Source organism: Dromiciops gliroides, chromosome 4 (genome assembly GCF_019393635.1).
Source record: "Dromiciops gliroides isolate mDroGli1 chromosome 4, mDroGli1.pri, whole genome shotgun sequence".
NCBI classification, from domain to species: Eukaryota; Metazoa; Chordata; class Mammalia; order Microbiotheria; family Microbiotheriidae; genus Dromiciops; species Dromiciops gliroides.
The window spans coordinates 490,497,108-490,507,135 of NC_057864.1; positions in this window are offsets into that span (position 1 = coordinate 490,497,108).

The window sequence follows — 10,028 nt, forward strand, 5'->3', positions numbered from 1 at the left end:
GACAGCAAATACTTCCTGCATCCAGTCACTGGAACTAAACAGTGTGAAATATCTCCCCCAGATTTTTATTATATCTCAAACGTACACATTGTGACTAGAATATGAAAACTAAGGAACAATTACCCTATGAGATGTCAGCCTCATCTAGTTCTCCATCCAAACGGGCCCCCAACCCTCCTGGAGAGTCTATGTTTCAGTTGTACCCAAGTGTGTGAGACCAAGAAAGGACCCAGTACAGACGCGCCTGTTTCAAACTCCTTTCAAAAGAAGTGGTCTTCTCTGCTGTCCCATGTGGCCCCCTGGGCTGGGGCTGGCAGCCTCAGAGCCTTTATCCACCAAAGCCCCTTAACTCTGGGGACAAAGGCATCAGAGACTCACTATAGGACAGGGAACCACCTCACCTCCAGGCAAGTGACCCCAGTTACTGGTACTGTCTGGGGTCTGGCCCAACACTAAGGCCCCACATGACTTTTACAGGCCCAAGGCCTGGTCCCAAGATAGAAGTTGCCCCACACGAACATTCTCTCTCTCACACTCACACACACACACACACACACACACACACACACACACACACACACACACACACACAAAATGAAGGAACTCTTTCAAAGCCACAGCTCGGCTCCAATTTCAGGAAGCCAGGCTGCCCGAGCCCATGGAATTGGGCTCCATGGGGTCCCACCCAGAGATATCTGGGGCTAAAGCTCATGGCTAACAGTAGATACCTGGGATAAAGAGACCATCATTTCAATGTGCCTGTTCTCACCATGCTTCCCTATGGCAACCAATCCTAGCCCCCCATGATCTGTGGGCTGCAGGCAGTGAGGGGTGCCCCAAGGGCAGATGGGAGCCTACAGCCTATAAATAGAAGTGACAGAAACATTGGTAAGGATATGCATGACTGAAAAAGATAGTGCACCAGCTCCTGTGGCTTCATCATGGGATGGAAAAGGCCTGTAATTGGAGGGAGAGTGGGAATCCCAGCTCTGCCACATGAGAACCACAGAACCTTGGTCCAGGAACCTCACTGCATGGGCCTCTGCTTCCTCTGTACAACAGAGTTGGACTGCATGATTTTAAAGGTCCCTTCCAGACATGTGATTCTTTAATCAAATATATCAATCTTTCTAACTTTAATGCTTTACTCATTGATATATGGGGCAGCTAGGTGGCACTGTAGATAGAGTCCTGGTATTGGAGTAAGAAACACTCTTCTTCCTGAGTTCAAATGTGGCCTCAGACACTTCCTAGCTGGGCAAGTCACTTAGACCTGTTTACCTCAGTTTCCTTATCTGTAAAATGTGCTGAAGGAGGAAATGACAAACCACTCCAGAATTTTTGCCAAGAAAACCCCCAATGGGGTCATAAAGGTGGAAAAACAACATGTACAATGGAAATTCCTTGGGGCAGCTAGGTGGCGCAGTGGATAGAGCACTGGACCTGGATTCAGAAGTACCTGAGTTCAAGTCCAGCTTCAGACACTTAACACTTACTAGCTGTGTGACCCTGGGCAAGTCACTTAACCCCAATTGCCTCACACAAAAAAAAAAAAAAGAAAAAAGAAATTCCTTAAGGGCTATGGATTTCATTTGGGGGTTTGTGCCCCGAAAGTCTAGTATAGCACTGTACACATACATGGGTCTTTCATAAATAATGTGGAATGGAATGGAGCTCAGTTCTCTGATGAGAACCCTAGACATTCACCACGTCTGTTTCACCTCAGGGGACCAATGAAGACTTTGACCGCTTTATTTGGTCATAGAACCCAAGCAAATATTGCACTGAACAGGAGGTTCAAAGAAAGGGGGAAGAAACAACAGCAACAAAAAGAAACCTCTTCAGGCAACTTTCACATCTATTTTTGCTCCTGGACGGAGGCTGGCATGGAGGCTCAATGCTACCCAAGTGGACTGACTCTATTAGGAAATTCCACCAAGCCTGGCAGCTGTTATGTGCTACCCCTTCTTGGGGAAGCTCCAAGGATTTCTGACCATCCCTGTGTCTGTGTGCTGAGGTTGCCTAACAGGCTCTTTTGTAGCCCAAGGCCACACCAAATGCATCTGTTTATTCCTCTTGGCTGGATCAAAGCAAGAAGAGACCTCCCTGATTTAGAGCAACTGAGAAGGGGCCACAAAGAGCCCAGGGCTGGCTCTGCCAGGAGCACCTGCCTAGGAGCAGAGGCGGGGGGGGGGGGGGGATGACAGGGGGAGGCGGGAGGAGGGGGCTTGTGAGGCTTATTCCCTGCTGGGGCCTTGCCTCTCCCTGTCCCTCACCTCTCCCTGCCTTCTCCCCTCAGCCTCTAATGGCTCTTTGTGGTAACTGCTCACAGATGATCTTTGCAGAATTATTCATTCCCGGCAGCTTCTCCCCCTGCGTTTGGCAAGAGTCAAGTGCTGCCGGACTTCTAATAACAGTGTAACAGGATGTTCGCCAGGCCAAAGCAGTGGGGAGGCTCACTGCAGGGACTTCAAGGCCTTTCTTAGCAATGGATTGATATCAATTGTTGCCAACTTCCGGCCACTTAAGGAGGATGGAGATTGGTTAGAAGAAAAATATTTCCACTGTGACTGACCTGCTGGGCTTCTTTTTTCTTTAATGCTTCCTGCTAATAGCTAATAGTTCACCTTAGGTCATAAGTACTGTTTTCTCCTCCTCGTTAGGCCTGTCTCAGGTATACTATAGATGGGATATCCCGGAAATTTAATTTTATTTTAATATGTGAAAAATATCCAGTCTGGAGGACTTAGATCTTCAGACAAATCAAAGCCCCCAGGAGAATTCACATACTGGAGACATTCACTAAAAACACAGGAATAGGACTCTCTAATATGGGCTCTCAGAAGGCCTTTGAGGACTGAGGGATGCAGCACTTAGTTTGAGACTCAGATTTCTGGGACAGTGCGGAGATTCCAACCCAGCTCTCCTCTGGACATTTACAGAGGCAGCTCTGCCTCCCCTAAATCCAATTCACTTGGAAGACCTCACCCTTGTGGTGTCATCAGTCCTCCTGGAGAGTGAAGGACAAACAACAACAAAGCTTTTCCCCAGCCTGGGTCTAATGTACCTTTAAGGTACCTGTCACTCATTTCCCATCATTCTCTGGTCCAGTCAAATGGATTTTCTTGACGATTCTCTCGTATGATGTTCCATCTTCTTCTTGTGAGAATTTGCACATGCTGGTACCCATGCCTGGAATGCCTTCTCCTTTCCCAAATCCCCCTTATCTTACAAGAAGTCTCGACTCCAGGGCCACCTCTCACATAAATAAGGCTTGGCATGATGTGCTGGGTTTGAAGGGCTCTTCAGAAAAGCCACTTTGTGTCTATTTTTTATATAATTGTTTTTCTCTCACATAGAAGGTAAGTTCTTTGGGGTCAAGGAATGCTTCATTTTTTGTCTTTGCATCCCCAGCAGCTGCACACTGCCTAGGATGCAGAAGACACTCAGTAAATGCCTGTTAATGGATTTATTGATTGATTCTTGACTTGAAGCCCAGGATTTTACTCATTACACCAGGCTGTCTCTTAAATGAGGTGTACCCCAGGCACTGTATACTTGGGTTTTTGAAATCCCTTTATCCAACAATGCCTTCAGGAGGTGTGTATGTGTGTGTATGCACGTGCATGCATGTGTGCACGTGTTCGTGTGTGTGTGTGTGTGTGTGTGTGTGTGTGTGTGTGTGTGTGTGAATTCTGAAACTCATCCTCAGTTCCAGAGCTGATTAACAGACTCACCTCAGAGGTGGGCATCATGAGAGACCATGCACAAGCAGGCAATGTCCTTCATAATCCCCGACTCTCCTCAAACCACATGGCGCTAGTTGGCAAGAAGGAAGGGTAGGGGCAAGGAAGGATTACAGAGGCCCCACTGTCTCCTATTTACAGGATAGAGAGGAAGAACATTTGGACCACAGTCCCTAATTACCCTGACTGCTTCCTCCTGTTGGTGATGCCAAAGGACATGTACCCTGCTCTCACAGCCAAAAATTCCAGTAGCTTGGCATGTGTGATTTGCTGGCTTTTACCTGCTTGGCCAAATCCTCTTCCAGGTCCTTGGAGCCACATCAAAAATCATGTGTGTGGAGTCTGGGAAGCTTAAACCGTGTCTAATGGGTCCATAATACACAAAACTGCCTCGATCCTGGTTTTCTTTTGTAAGCTTCACTTGCATGTTGGGATTATAGCTCCAAAGAGCTAATGGGACTCCTCGCACACAATCCTGCTCTCCATGCCTTGTGACGGTCACTGACCTTAGTGGGGACAGCTGCTGGCTCTGAGATTCCTGGCATGGAGAGCTCCTGGACCATTAAGGAGGCCAGATATCACTTCTTAGAAGGTACCAAAGGCATGCTTGGGATTCATCATGGTGGGCCAGTCATACCCCCATAAGCATTTTTATCCTGTTAGATAAGTTGGGGTTCTTAACAAACTTGCTTCTTTAATGCTTTGATAACATACACTCTTTCTCCATATATAAATATAAATATGTGTGTGTGTGTATAGCAATCCTTTGTATTTTATTGTATATATTTAGTTATTCTGAGAAGAGATAAATGGGCTTCACCAGACATCAACCACAGGCTCTGAAAAGAATTCTAAAAAGGCTAGGAACCCCTGCTCTAGACAGAGGAAGAATATGCTGTAAGAACAAGAGGATGGAAATGCTGCGGACTCTCCCTGACCTCCAAACTCTTCCCAATGTTATTACAAGTTGGTTCAGATCAGAGAATCTCAGGGTTGGAAGAGACCCCAAACAGCACCTGAACAAGAGTCTGCTTTCTACATTTTCAACAGGAGGTCATCCAGCTTTTGACCAAAGACCTCCAAAGAAGGGGTGCTACTACTCCCCATTTTGCTTCCCAATAACTGATCACTAGGAAAATTTTCCTTACCTAGTTCACCTCTGTGGCTTGTATGACTGCCACTCACCACACAGTTCTGTCTTCTGGGGTCTGGCAGAACAAGCCTAATCTCACCATAATCAGATAATATCACGTTCCCCTCCTCCTTCCCTACTCTAAGACATCTTTTCCAGACCAAACAGCCTGACAGTTCCTTCTACTGATCCTCGTAATGACACATTCTAGGACCCTTCCTGGCCCCTGGACTCGTTACCTCCTTTGAACTTGCCCTATTTTCTCATAAGTGTTCCTGATACCTGGATACTATCGATCTGATGGGCTCTGACTGGGTCAGAGTGCAGGAGCACCATCATCTCCTTATTCACGTATATGTGTCTCTCATTGGAGCCTAGGATCATATTAGTTTTTTGGCTGCCACACCATACTACCCACACGATTTAGAAGAAATACTCTAGCTCTAGCTTGCATGCCTCTCCAGGATCCTGACAACGGTTCCCATCAGAACCTTGTCTTCTTTTCTGGAATGAAAAGATTACCTGGACCCCAGGAATCCTGTTCCCAGAAAAGCAACTCTAGCCCTGGTATTACCCACATCCCAGATTAATTCTGGAGGTAGTCTGACCCACAAAGATGGGAGGGAAAACAGGTTTTTCTTCACTCTCTGATTCATTGTAACACTTTCCTCTGAGTTATATGGACAATAATTACAATAAAGTTTGGGTACAGCTCACATCTTTGATCTCCCTTAAAAGAGTCAGCTCTATGAAAGACGTTCAATATACAAATTAGTTATCAGGTATAGGACAGTAACTTATTTCCTCCAGCACAAGAGAAATGGTTAAAACACAGAAGACTCAGCCTATATTAACAAATACTGAAAATATAAAACAATAACCCATTAGATCTATTGTGCTCTTCTAAGAGATAAACTCAACCTTGTGGATTTTCCAAATAGATACTTCATATTTAATTTAGGTCTTTACTGTTTAAGAAATTCACCAAGTTTGGACTTTCTGGTCAGCCAGGCATGACTTCTCAGTCCTTTCAAGTTAATCCTGAAGATAGCTATACTCTTCTTGGAGAAGTGATTTAATAGCAGGAGGTGACTCCCATTAGACTAGAAAAGCAGTATGGGATATTCCTTGGTACCCAATAGAAGCAATATGGGATATTGGTTAGAGGATTACCTTTAGATTTAAGAAAGCCCAACACAGTGCCCCCAGCTAGCTCTCTAACAATAAAGTAAAAGACAAGTTGCAGATTTGAATTGATGAATGGAATTTCTACACTAGTAGAAATGAGTAAAATCATAGGTCTTGACCAACCCCTCTCACCCACCTCCATCCCCACTTATTAGAATATAAGTTACTTGAGAAATTTAATTTTTTATCTAAGTCTTTGCAATAATAGGTGCTTAATAAATGCTTATTAGATTGGGTTGCTGGGGACAGAAAAATGTGGAATTACCTTTATTAGGTTCTTAGCTTCATTTGCCCCAGACTCTACCCCAACAAGTTCATAATCATCAGCCCACAGACTGAAATATCCTGAGCATCTGGCCAGAGAGCAGGTCCAAGAGTTTCTTGAAGGTCAAGTCATTAAAGATCCATGAGCATCAGGAATGTGATAGTTGAGAGCAAGGAAGGGAAAACCAATCAGGCTGCATTCTTCAAGCCCTGAGCACCAGGCTAACATCAGGCCAGGCTCTTGGTGATGTGCAGGAGGGTGAGCCAGAGTCCTAGCTCTCAGGGAGCTCAACAGCAGATCAAAGTGAACCAATGAAACACCTTGAATATGTAAGCAGGCTCCCTGTGGCTCTTCTGCCTTGTGAGATACCATCTGGGCACTGTCGCTTAGGAAAGACTCAGAAGAGCTGGCCAAAGAGCATCTGGAATCAGGTGGCAGCTGAGGCTGCCCATCCCACATTGGGTTGGTGCTAATGGTGAGGAAATTATTAGCCTTTAGCCCAAATTTCCCTCTGTAATTGGCAAGCCTTAGAATCCAGGGATAATGGGGATTGGGAAGGGTTCTTATCATCTGAGAATCAGTTGAGGGAAGTAGGGATGGAGAATTCTAGAGAAGAAAACATTTTGGGTGTGTGTGTGTGATAAGTGTCTTCAAACTTCTGAAGTAAGGCAATAAACATTTACTAAATCCTGACTAAGTACCAGGGACTAGGCTAAGCAGTGGGGAGATACACAGTAGGAAAAATAGCAGTCTTTGCCCTCAAGGGGCCTACATTCTAATAAGGGAAGACAACACACAGAAGGGGACTGAAAGGGAGATCAGATGCTCTTGCAGGGACAGGATGCCAAATTCCAATGGTCAGAAGCAGAGACAGAAGGTGCATGCAGGCTAGCCAGTCTGAACTCCTCCACACAATGGAGGAACTCATCCTGGGATTGGGGGGGGGGGTGGTGACTGAAGTTCTCAACACCTGGAAGACAGATGTTTCAGGGGGAGGAGGCCTCAGGAGCAGACTGTAAGCTCCCCAGAGTGAGCGGGCAGCCTGGGATTCAAGCCACTGTGTTGTTGGTTCCCAATCTAACACTCTGGGAGGCACAGCCTTGGTTTCCCTTGGTTCTCGGATGTGCCTGGTACAGAATATCTCCTTAATTAATGCGTGGTGATTGATCAGTTCTTTGCTGCCCCTTTAACAAATGGTGAGCCATTCGATATACTAAACATTCCACCAATGGTGTTGGGCGAGTGCTTGACAACATGGGAAACTATTCTCATGTGGCCTTGAGGAGAGTTTTCCCACAAGCATTTATTTAAATGACGAGAAAAGGCAAAGAGCAAAACCAAATGTCTTAGCCTGGCTTAGATCTGGAGCCTTAAAGGAACTTCTCCCTCCCTGACAAGGGACAGCAGCAGGGACTGGGCCTGGAAACAATAATTAATAAAAATGCTAGTAATCATCTGTATGACACTCTAACTTAGGGAGCAATTTCCTCACACAGCTTGTGACAGGTAGTATTATCATCCCCACTTTACAGATAAGAAAATGGAAGCTCAGAGAGTTGGAGTGACTTTCCCAAGGCCACCCAACTAGTAAGTGTCAAAGCTGGGACTTGAACTCAGATCTCAGTTCTCCACACTAGTCCAAGATCTTGTTGCCTGCATGATTGCAATGACCAACTACTATGACACACTGCCTCCAGTGTCTCCCCTCTGTACCAGCCTCCACATGGTTACCAGGAGAACCTTCTCCAAATCGGACACTAATAAAGGAGGTAAAATTCAGACTTCTCACGATATGTCTCCAGAGTACATCCCTCCTGTGTTTCACATCAGTCCTTTTCACCACTCTCCAACCAAACTACACTATTTGTTACTCACAAAATTGGGCATGTAATCTCCTACCTCCACACCTTTGCATGGCTGAAGGGCATTCCCCCCTCACCTCTGCCTCTCAGAAGTCTTTATCTTCATGATTGCCTTTCTAAGATTTACTCAGGTGTTCCTCTGCAGAACTATATTCTATCTATTTATGCATATAAATGGAAGCCATGGGATGTGCCTCACAGAGTGTTAGATTTGGAATCAATGAAACAGAGGTTTGGACCCCAGGCTGCACACTCGGGAGCTGTCTTGGTCAGGTCACTGTTTGTCTGAGCCTTAGCTTTCTCATCTGACAGATGGGGAAACCAAGAGAACCTCCCTCACAGGTTGTAGGAAGAGTCCAATGAGGGAAGACAGGTCAAGGTGTTCCTGAATCGTCCATGTCAGCAATTCTGAGTGTGTTGCTCTTGCTGCAGTTTGGCTTCCTCCTAATAGAATGCGTGCTCTCTGAAGGTACAAACTGCTTTTCGGTTTTTTTGGAGGCTTCATACCTGGATGCCTGAAACATGGCCTTGAAGGCACTGAGACTAATGGGCCTCTTTGAAGTCCCTCTGATTTTCTGAGCTACCTCGTTATTGCGTCTGGCTCTCCCAGCTCCAGACTTGTCCCCTCCTCACTCCTAACCCATCCCTGCCCTTTTCTGTAACCTTCTCCCCATTCCATATGGCTAGAATCTTCCATGACCCAGGAAACTTTGCTAAAAGGTGATTCCACGGCTGGGGCAGTGGAAGTGGGAGAGTGTGAGAGAATCCTTGTTCCTCCCTGTTAACCCATTAGCCCTTCCTAGCCTCCCTGAGTGGAACCATCTGGGAGATGTGGAGAAACCCAGCCGGTTACCAGTTCTGGAGAGACCTCTTTGGACTATCCACTTCCTTTCTCCTCCTGCCATGGCTTAAGATCATCCCATCCAACAACTGAACCCTTCTGCCAGCTGAGTCACAGAAGGAGCTTGGCCCTTCCAGAGATCCAATGTTGTCTTTCTGGAGATTGTATTCCTCATATATCTGTGACCTCCCACCCCCCTACCCCTCTCCACCACCATGTCTGTGTTTGTCTCAAGTCAAGCCACAAGCTTTCTCTTGTGTGGGGGTGAAAATGAATCTGTGAGAAGGGCCCATCACTTTCAGTATCATCAGTCAGCTAGCACTTACTTATTAAGCACCAACTGTATGCTAGGCACTGTGCTAAGTGCTAGGAGGACACAAAGAAAGACAAAAGACAGTTCCTATCCTCAAGAAGCTCACAGTCTAACAGGGGAGACAACATGCCAACAATTATACACGAACCAAATCTAGACAGAATAAATGAGGGGTGGTCTCACTCAGAGGGAAGACGCTAAGAACAAGGACAAGGAAAGGTATCTTGCAGAAAGTGGGACATGGGCATTCTGCTTATAGGATCCTAGACCCAGAGGTGGAAGGGACTTCAGACACCTTCTCATCCAGATGCCTCACTTTACAGCTGGGTTAACGGAGGCATATAGGAGGAAAGTGGTTTGCTCACCACACACAGAGAATCCTAGATAGGCATATGCCTATTAGGGACCTCAGAGACCATCCAATTCAGCTCTTCATTTTAGAAATGAAGAGACTGAGGTCCAGGGCGAACGTGACTTGCCCCATGCCACACAGGTAGGGAGCAGAGTAGGATTCGGGCTGTGGTCTTCCGAGGCCAAATCAATGACCTTCCACCAGACCTACAATGGACTGGCAGACTCAGTGCTTGTGGTTGTGGATTGGATTCAGGGCAGTCTCTCTCCCCTTACCCAAGCTAACCTTGGTCTTTTTGGGGCCTGATCTGCCACCTCTTCTGGCATGGA